Raw genomic sequence first — 7,737 nt, 5'->3', positions numbered from 1 at the left:
ATCTAAAAGCCAAGCCCATTTTAAAATAGCAATAGCACTTACGACTATGAACTGTTACAGGGAAGGAGTTCCAAAGAATGGAAGTTGGGCACTAAGAATGCCTGCTTCTGTCAAGTGACAATCTTGTATATACATATGGCATTGGGAGTTTATCCTAATAGAACTGGTTGGAAAGTTAGATAAATACAAAAGAAGGTAGTATTTTGGCTCTAGGGGCTATATAGGACCTTAACAATTATATTGTTGTATACCACCCAGAGTCACTTGACAGTGAGATGGGTGGCACATAAATGTAATAAATAAAATAAAAATAAAGAATACAACAAGCATCTTGAATCACCCCTAGAAGCCATCTGGTTAACATCCAAAGCAGAAGGAACGACCATATTACTGTTTGCAGCCCAGAGTCATCTGTTGATATGGGCAGTTATATATATATATATTGGTTAACTAAATAATTAAGTAAATAAACACATCAACTCATAATTATCAGGGCTCCTGCATTATGGAGCATTTTTGGCTTCCCAGTATTCTTCAATGGCTGCCCAATATACAGCATATTACAATAGTTAAAACAGGATGTCACTAGGCATGAGTGATTGTGTACATTGTTTCCCAAAGCAGGCAAAGTCACAATTGGTACTCAATTTGCAATTGTGCCAACCAGTGCCCCAGTGATGTGCGATGAGGTTTATGGCTGGTGAGGCAGCAATTTTTTTTAGACTTGTGGACTTCAACTCCCAGAATTCCACAGCCAGGTATGCTCAGTTCCTTAAAGCTACAGCATTTGTTTTTCTCATTTGCTAAATAAATTTCCTTCTTTCTTTTTCTTTTTCTTCTCCCTTACCCTCCTTCCTCCCTTCCACACACACACACAATGTTGCACCAGGATTCAGAAAATTTAGGTTTTCCTCCTCAGCCCATGTTAGCAATACCACTAGCAGCATTTTGACTGGCAGGTGTAAATAGAAGTGGAAATTCATTCTACTGAAAACATTGTTTTTGCTTAAGATTGGATAATTAAAATTTCAGAGGCATAGTATTAGAGTGTTACTTAGTGCATAAACTAAAGAACTGTCTCAATATGCTTCCTCCTCCCTCTCTCAAACACACATACACATACACACACAAAGTTGCACCAGGAGGATGAAGTTTGAATTCCTCCCTCTCCCTCCGACACGTACCTTTTCCAGCTGTTTCAGAGAGGATTTCAACTCTGCTCTTGCCTGCCATCATGAAAAGAAAAAAATGTAAAAGTAAAAAGGCAAGAGCTGAGGTCAGGCTGAGCTAGTTGCTGCCAGAGATGACTGCTTAGTGCTCAACTGTTTAAAAAAGCCTCTAAAAAAGCACCCTCTACAGGAGGAGGCAAGAGAACAATGTGCCTCATCTACGTCAGGAATTTTTCGGCTTTTAACCCTTGCTTAACTCTGCTTGAGTCATCATAAAACACCAGACTAGATAAGGCATGTTCTCCTGCCGCCTCCTGTAGAGGGCACTTTTTAGAGGCTTTTTTAAACAGTTAAGCAGAGTCATCCATGGTGACTCTGGCAGCAACTAGCTCAGTCTGACCTCAGCTCTTGCCTTTTTCCTTTTACATTTTTTTTCTTTTCATGATGACAGTGGTGAGGCTCTGCCTCCCTTGCCTCCCCTGACTGCATGCCCCTGCAGTGCCTTCCTTACTAACCTGCTATCTGTTCTTCTGGCAGCTGCTCTTTTCTCCTTTACAAAGGAGAACGACAACAGTGCCCCTGACTCCAATCCCTTGGAGATACACTGAGTTGAGGAAACTTGGGAGGGTTGCATTTCCCCCATTCCTGGTGTCTCCAAACATCATTCAGAAGTATGATCAATGCAACTTCTATATTGTATCCTGGATGAATACCAGTTTGTACCGATTTGTACCCGTTTTACTACCGGTTCACTCCTGCGCGTGTGCATGCTCTCTGTCTCGTGCGATCTGGGTGGGTGGGTGGAGCCTCCCACCGCTGCCACTACCTGTTCGGTCAAACTGGGCCGAACTGGGAGCAACCCACCTCTGATGAACACTGAATGCCAGAGCTCAGAAAAATTAGAATACATGTGTGCATGTAAAATTCTGCAAAAATCTGAGGTAAAACTGAGTATCAATAGAGAATAGCTCCTAATAACTTCATGGCAGACAACACTTTAAATGTGACGTGTATTCTTTCATGAGCATAAAGAACTTTATTCATAATTTTCCTCCAGTTTTCTCCTGAAGAAAGGATAAGACTTAAGTGAAGAAAGAAGGGAGAGAGGGAGTAAAATCTTTACTGTCCTGAAAAGAATTCACTTCTATGGCTCTATCAGAAGTTTTTCCTTAGGTGCCTTTGAATTATTGCAAAAAGAAAATGATCAGTAAGTCTGCTTTCCCCCAAGAAGATGCAACAATAGTTTTGTTTCAGGATTGTATGGAGGAAATAAAAACCTGGGCTGTTCTCCAGGATATAAAATACTGAAAAGCTGGCTGAATGGGATTTGCTGAACAGATTTTGCTGCAAGGGGAATTTTTGCTTGTAGAAGAGCAGAAACGGCCTGAAACATGCCTACATACACACAGCACTACAAAAAAAACTAGTGTTGAAAATTGCCTTCTGTAAACAACAACAAAACTCGTGTTGGGCTTGTGCCAGTGTTGAATCCCTCTAGCATAGACCAGGCACTCTCAGATCCTGGTTGAGATAGGAAATCAGCCTTGAAATGAGTATGCCCTGATGGTTTAAGGAATGATTTCACTCCTCTACAATGCTTGCACTCAAGAAAGGCTTCAGAGGAATTAAATAACCCCCCTCACTCTTTCTTCCAGCAAAGGTCCACCTTGGATGGCAGTTGTGGTAGAAAGCAGGTCTCCTGCTTACTTCAAACCTCAGGCTGGAAGGAGGGGAAAAAAACCTTCTAGGCAGGCAGGAATGGGGCCTCCTCCTTCGCGAAGAACTAAGGCCTAGTGTTCCAACTGAGAAGAGCTCCTTTCACGGGCTCTGCTTTTCTCCCTACTCACCCCCGCCCTGCGTATAACGGCTTTTAAGAAAGGATCTGAACTATGAAAACCTTTCAAAGCAATGCTCCGGCTAATACGGGGCACATGATTGGAGATCAGATTTTTAAATTAGCCTTTTTCACTCACTCATAAACAAAAGCTTGGCTCTTGCTGAGCTAATGATATTCAAGAGAACAGTACTTTCTAGCAACATCTGCATGGGCTCCCTGGGGAGCATCTCCGAAGGAAAACACCATCTTTTTTTGCAATGATTACCTGTATTTTTCCATCCTGATAGAATAACTTTGAGAGGCCTTAGTTATCTGGGACGAAAACTTGACACTATGCTAAATAAACAAGCAAAAGAGATTTGGTGATGGTATCAAGGAGATATTACTAGCATATACACTTAGCTTGAACCTTACTTCCCTGGCATGTAAATCTTTTCTCAGCCCTCAGAATATGATAGGGTTTTTCTCTCCATAGCACAGGGTAAAAAAACAAAAACAAAAAGCTTTGTGGGAAGAAAAGAATTAAAAAGAGGAAAACCAGGAAAATAGGAGCCCCAAGTTTCCTCTCTTTAGGGATATTTCAAACATGATGAAGGTAAGGATTGTATGTCAAGGCCCTTGTGTGACAGCTGTGAAAAATGCAAATTTCATGCTAGGGATTATTAAGAAAAGAATTGAAACAATTTTCATGTTTCCATACAGAACTACATGAAATATAGTGATGATTCTTCAGACTGCTCAGAAGAATTCGACAGGGTTAGGAAAGGTGCAGAAAAAAAGATGAGGTAGCAATGGTGAGTAAATGTTTGTCCCACCTCCAAAAGAAATGTGGCTGGAGAAAAAAATAATGGATGGGCTCAACTGAAACACACCAGTGAATCTAACACCTTATAGGTAATAGACATCTAATCATAAATAAAGGGAAAGCATTGTTTGTTTCTATTTTTGCCATTTAAGATATCAACGGGGATCAGGAAGAATATCTACTGCAGTCAATGGAATAGAATTAATCCAAATCAATGGCTTGGCAGAGTTCCTGGGAAAATTTAAGAGTGTCACATATCCTCTTGGTCTGCGTACAACCAACTCATTTCATTCCCTCTTTTAGACTTTTCTTATGACAGAATTTCCAGTGTTGGGGAAATCTAGTCCCAAAGCATGAAAAACTGATATCTTCTTTCTTGGAGCAAGAATGCTGAGAAATCCTATGCCCCTTGGTCTTAAATGCCTATGGAGAAATATAATATATGGTCTAAGCATATTTATTGTGAGGATTCCAAATAGCATCCAAAAGTAAATCATAGTCCGAGGCAAAGTATTGCTCAAAGTTCCAATTTATTAAGAGAGCCACGTTGGCACATCTGGGAAAACCCAAATCTGAAAGCTCCCTGGTTTTCCCCACCCAGTTGAAAGTTCAAGATCTTGATTCCACACCCACAAGTCCATCACACGATCCAATCTTCCACTGCCATGCTGGCAGTTCCACCCATCCATTTCCGGTCAGGTGCAGAGGTGCAGAAACAAAGGATGACCTTGGCTTTCTAGAAAGAATTTTGTTATGGCTACATATCATCTAACTCCATACAATCCTCCTCCCATTTTCCAACAATAGAAAATGCATAGTAGAATAATAGAAGGTGTGGCAGGCCAAAGATCCAAAAGAAAAGATGGCTGCAGTCCTGACATTTATATTGTGAAGAAAGTAAATTAAAACCTTTACAATTTCTATTTGGCTCAGGAAACATGAGGTGTTTTTTTAAAATGAGAAAGAGAGAGATTCCATTTAAAAAAAAAAAAGAGAGATAACTTCTTTGCAACTTTTCTAAGAATTTCATCTGCCTTCAATTTTTGGAAATGTTTGGCTTATTGTGAAGGATTTGAGAAAGGCCTGATATTAGAATGTATTTTTGCAAATGTTGGAATCTTGAGATCTCCTTTTTTCTTAATGAATTATTTTGGCTAGAATCCCATTGACAACTGGATTGGTATTTGGTAATGTTTACCGATGTATGAATCCCATGTCTTTGTTTATCTTTGACATACCCTTCATCCTTCAAATATGTTTTAGGTAGTTTAGATTAAGGATACCAGGTGTCCCCAGCATAGCTCAGTTTTCTGACTGCCATGTTATTTAAATATTTATTTAATATTATTTATATATTGTATAAATATTTATTACATATTTATTTAAACAGTAAACCTGCTGTTTACTGTACAAATGCTCTTTCCTCTCAAGTTTCCATTTTCCTCATGCAGAACCAAGTAACTTTGGGGTTATATTTTCTGGTTTTAATTAACCAATGTCAGTTTTTCACGAGTATATTGTAATTTATTACTATAAATCTATTTGTTAATTTGATTTGATCCCATCTTTCATTCAGGAGTTCAAGTCTCATACCTAGTTCTTCTTCTTCCCCTTTTCTGACACAAGAACCTTGTGAGAAAATTTGGGTTAAGAGAAAACAACTGGCCCAAAGTCATCCAAATGATTTCCATGGCTGACCCTGAATTGACCTCAAGTCATCCAATTCTCTATTGAATACTTTAACTACCGCATGCTTCAGCTCCATAATTCTATAATGTTATAAGTTAAATCATGGTGCATGTATTGTTCTTGATCTTCTTCTGTCTAGCTATAGAAAGCTATCAACTGGAATCTCTTTCCTAAGTTTGTACTTGTATACTATAGTTTGATAATGGAGGCTTGGACATTTCTCAAGCTTTGACGTGTAGTCCCCATGTCCTGTCACTGGAGGCTCATTCACATGAGATGTCTGATTCTTCATGAGTGGTGTGAGAGTGCTTTCCTCTAATCCTTGTTGGGGGGGGGAACTTGGTGGTGGTATATTTTATACTAGCTTCATTGCCAAGTCCTATTCTGCTTCCATAATGAGAGCAGTGCTGCTTTTACAGATTTACTGCAGAACATGTTAATAAAAATGATCAGTGAATTCCTCTGGCTTGTTTCTCCTAGTGATAAATATTCTCTCTAATGTGAAATAGAGATGGGAGAGGAGATAAGAATAGGAGAGTATATATGTGAAGGATTTGATGTCAACATTTTTATGCCCTTCCCCATTTGTATAGAAGCTATGACCATGATGGCAAACCTATGGCATGTATGCCAGAAGTGGCACACAGAGCAATCTCTCTGGGCACATGAGCCATCACCCATTGCTCTTCTGGGTTATGGCATGTCGGCTAGTTGGTCTTCACACATGCTGGAAACTAGAAGAGCAGCCGCCTGGTGCACATGTGCGGCAAGGCATCACCTTCCCAGCATGTGCACCAGGCGGCTGCTCTTCCGGTTTCTGGCACTCAGTGCCGAAAAGGTTCACTAACACTGGTCTATGAAATGGTGCTTCATTCCTTTTAGGTATAGTCGTTTACTGGGGACTCCTTTCTATTAAAATGCTTTTTGCTTATGGAAAGGATGATATTCCACAAGGTATGATGGATCTCTTAGAATAGCTTAGTTCCTCCAGGCTAAACAATGAATCTGGCTGAAGAGGGAAACAATATCCCTGTAAAGATTCTGCTCTTTCCCCAAATGTTGCTTTGGAAAACTACACACTCTCTTTGGAGTCAATCCCATCTCTCCTTGTTCTTTAATTTCAGTTCTTCTTTCTTCCTGTAGGTGAAATGCATCAAGGCATGTCATGGAGGGGAGGGGGTTCCTTTCTTTGTTTCTGAAACCCAAGAGCTTATCTGGCTTTGGTGTGCATTGAACATCTGTTTGGTGTGCATTCCTTGGCTTCCACTATACAATGTCTCCTGCAACCCAAGCCAAAATAGCCATGAAGGGCAACACTGAGTGACTGGAGAGGCACAGGTGTGCACTGCAATAAGACATTTTAAGAGAAGAAGAAACAATGAACTATAATAGCTAAAAAATTAACCCAAGCTACCCATGATGTGAACGGAGGATGAAATGAAGGCAGAATCATGAGGACAGGACAGGTCTTAGAGCCCTATATAGCTTCTCAATTTTAGAACAGTTGTTCCAAGAAGTATAATAATTCCAATATATATGATACTGGAAGTCTTTAACACCTACAATATTTATTTCTCATATGTGCCTTATTTAAGCTTAATGCTTGATCTCTTGAATAACTCAGTTTTGTTTCCTGGCTTTATATTTTGAAATCTTCCTTATTTACAAGGCATTTTGAAAAACTTTGTTCCTTGGTGTATTTAAAGTTGTTTAGAAAGCCGACTGACTCTATCTTTGGCAAGTCATGTCATCTATTGGTCAATATTGCTTTGTCACTGCAATCTTCTTGGTGATGTCTGTAAGTTGCAGCAAGAGAGACTGGATCCAAGGTTATAGTTAAATAGCCATCCTAATTCCACACAAGCCTTTAAAACAAACAAATCAAATCAAATACATTGCATTCAATCAGTGACGTGTGCATCCATTCTATATTTTATAACTTCTTCACTTAGGAAGAAAATATTTACCAGATCTTCAATAGTCTTCTGGTGTGGTGTTATTTAGTTGCACTTCATTATACCTTCAGAATGAATGAAGATTATATATGTATGGAAACAGATTTTCTGAGAATGAAGCTTTCCTGGCCGTATGACATGCACACATAATTCTCAGTGACAGTAATGGGACAGTAATAGACCACACAACGCACAAAACATATTTTCCATAAGGAAACCCAGGCAGCATGTGGAAATTCCATTGCTTCTTTGCAACAGTTTAGAATCCAGCTGGCAAAATGA

This window comes from Thamnophis sirtalis, unplaced genomic scaffold (genome assembly GCF_051295495.1).
Source record: "Thamnophis sirtalis isolate CommonGarterSnake01/CBP01778 unplaced genomic scaffold, rThaSir2_p1.2 scaffold_3, whole genome shotgun sequence".
In the NCBI taxonomy this organism is placed as follows: Eukaryota; Metazoa; Chordata; class Lepidosauria; order Squamata; family Natricidae; genus Thamnophis; species Thamnophis sirtalis.
This window is presented reverse-complemented; position numbering follows the sequence as displayed.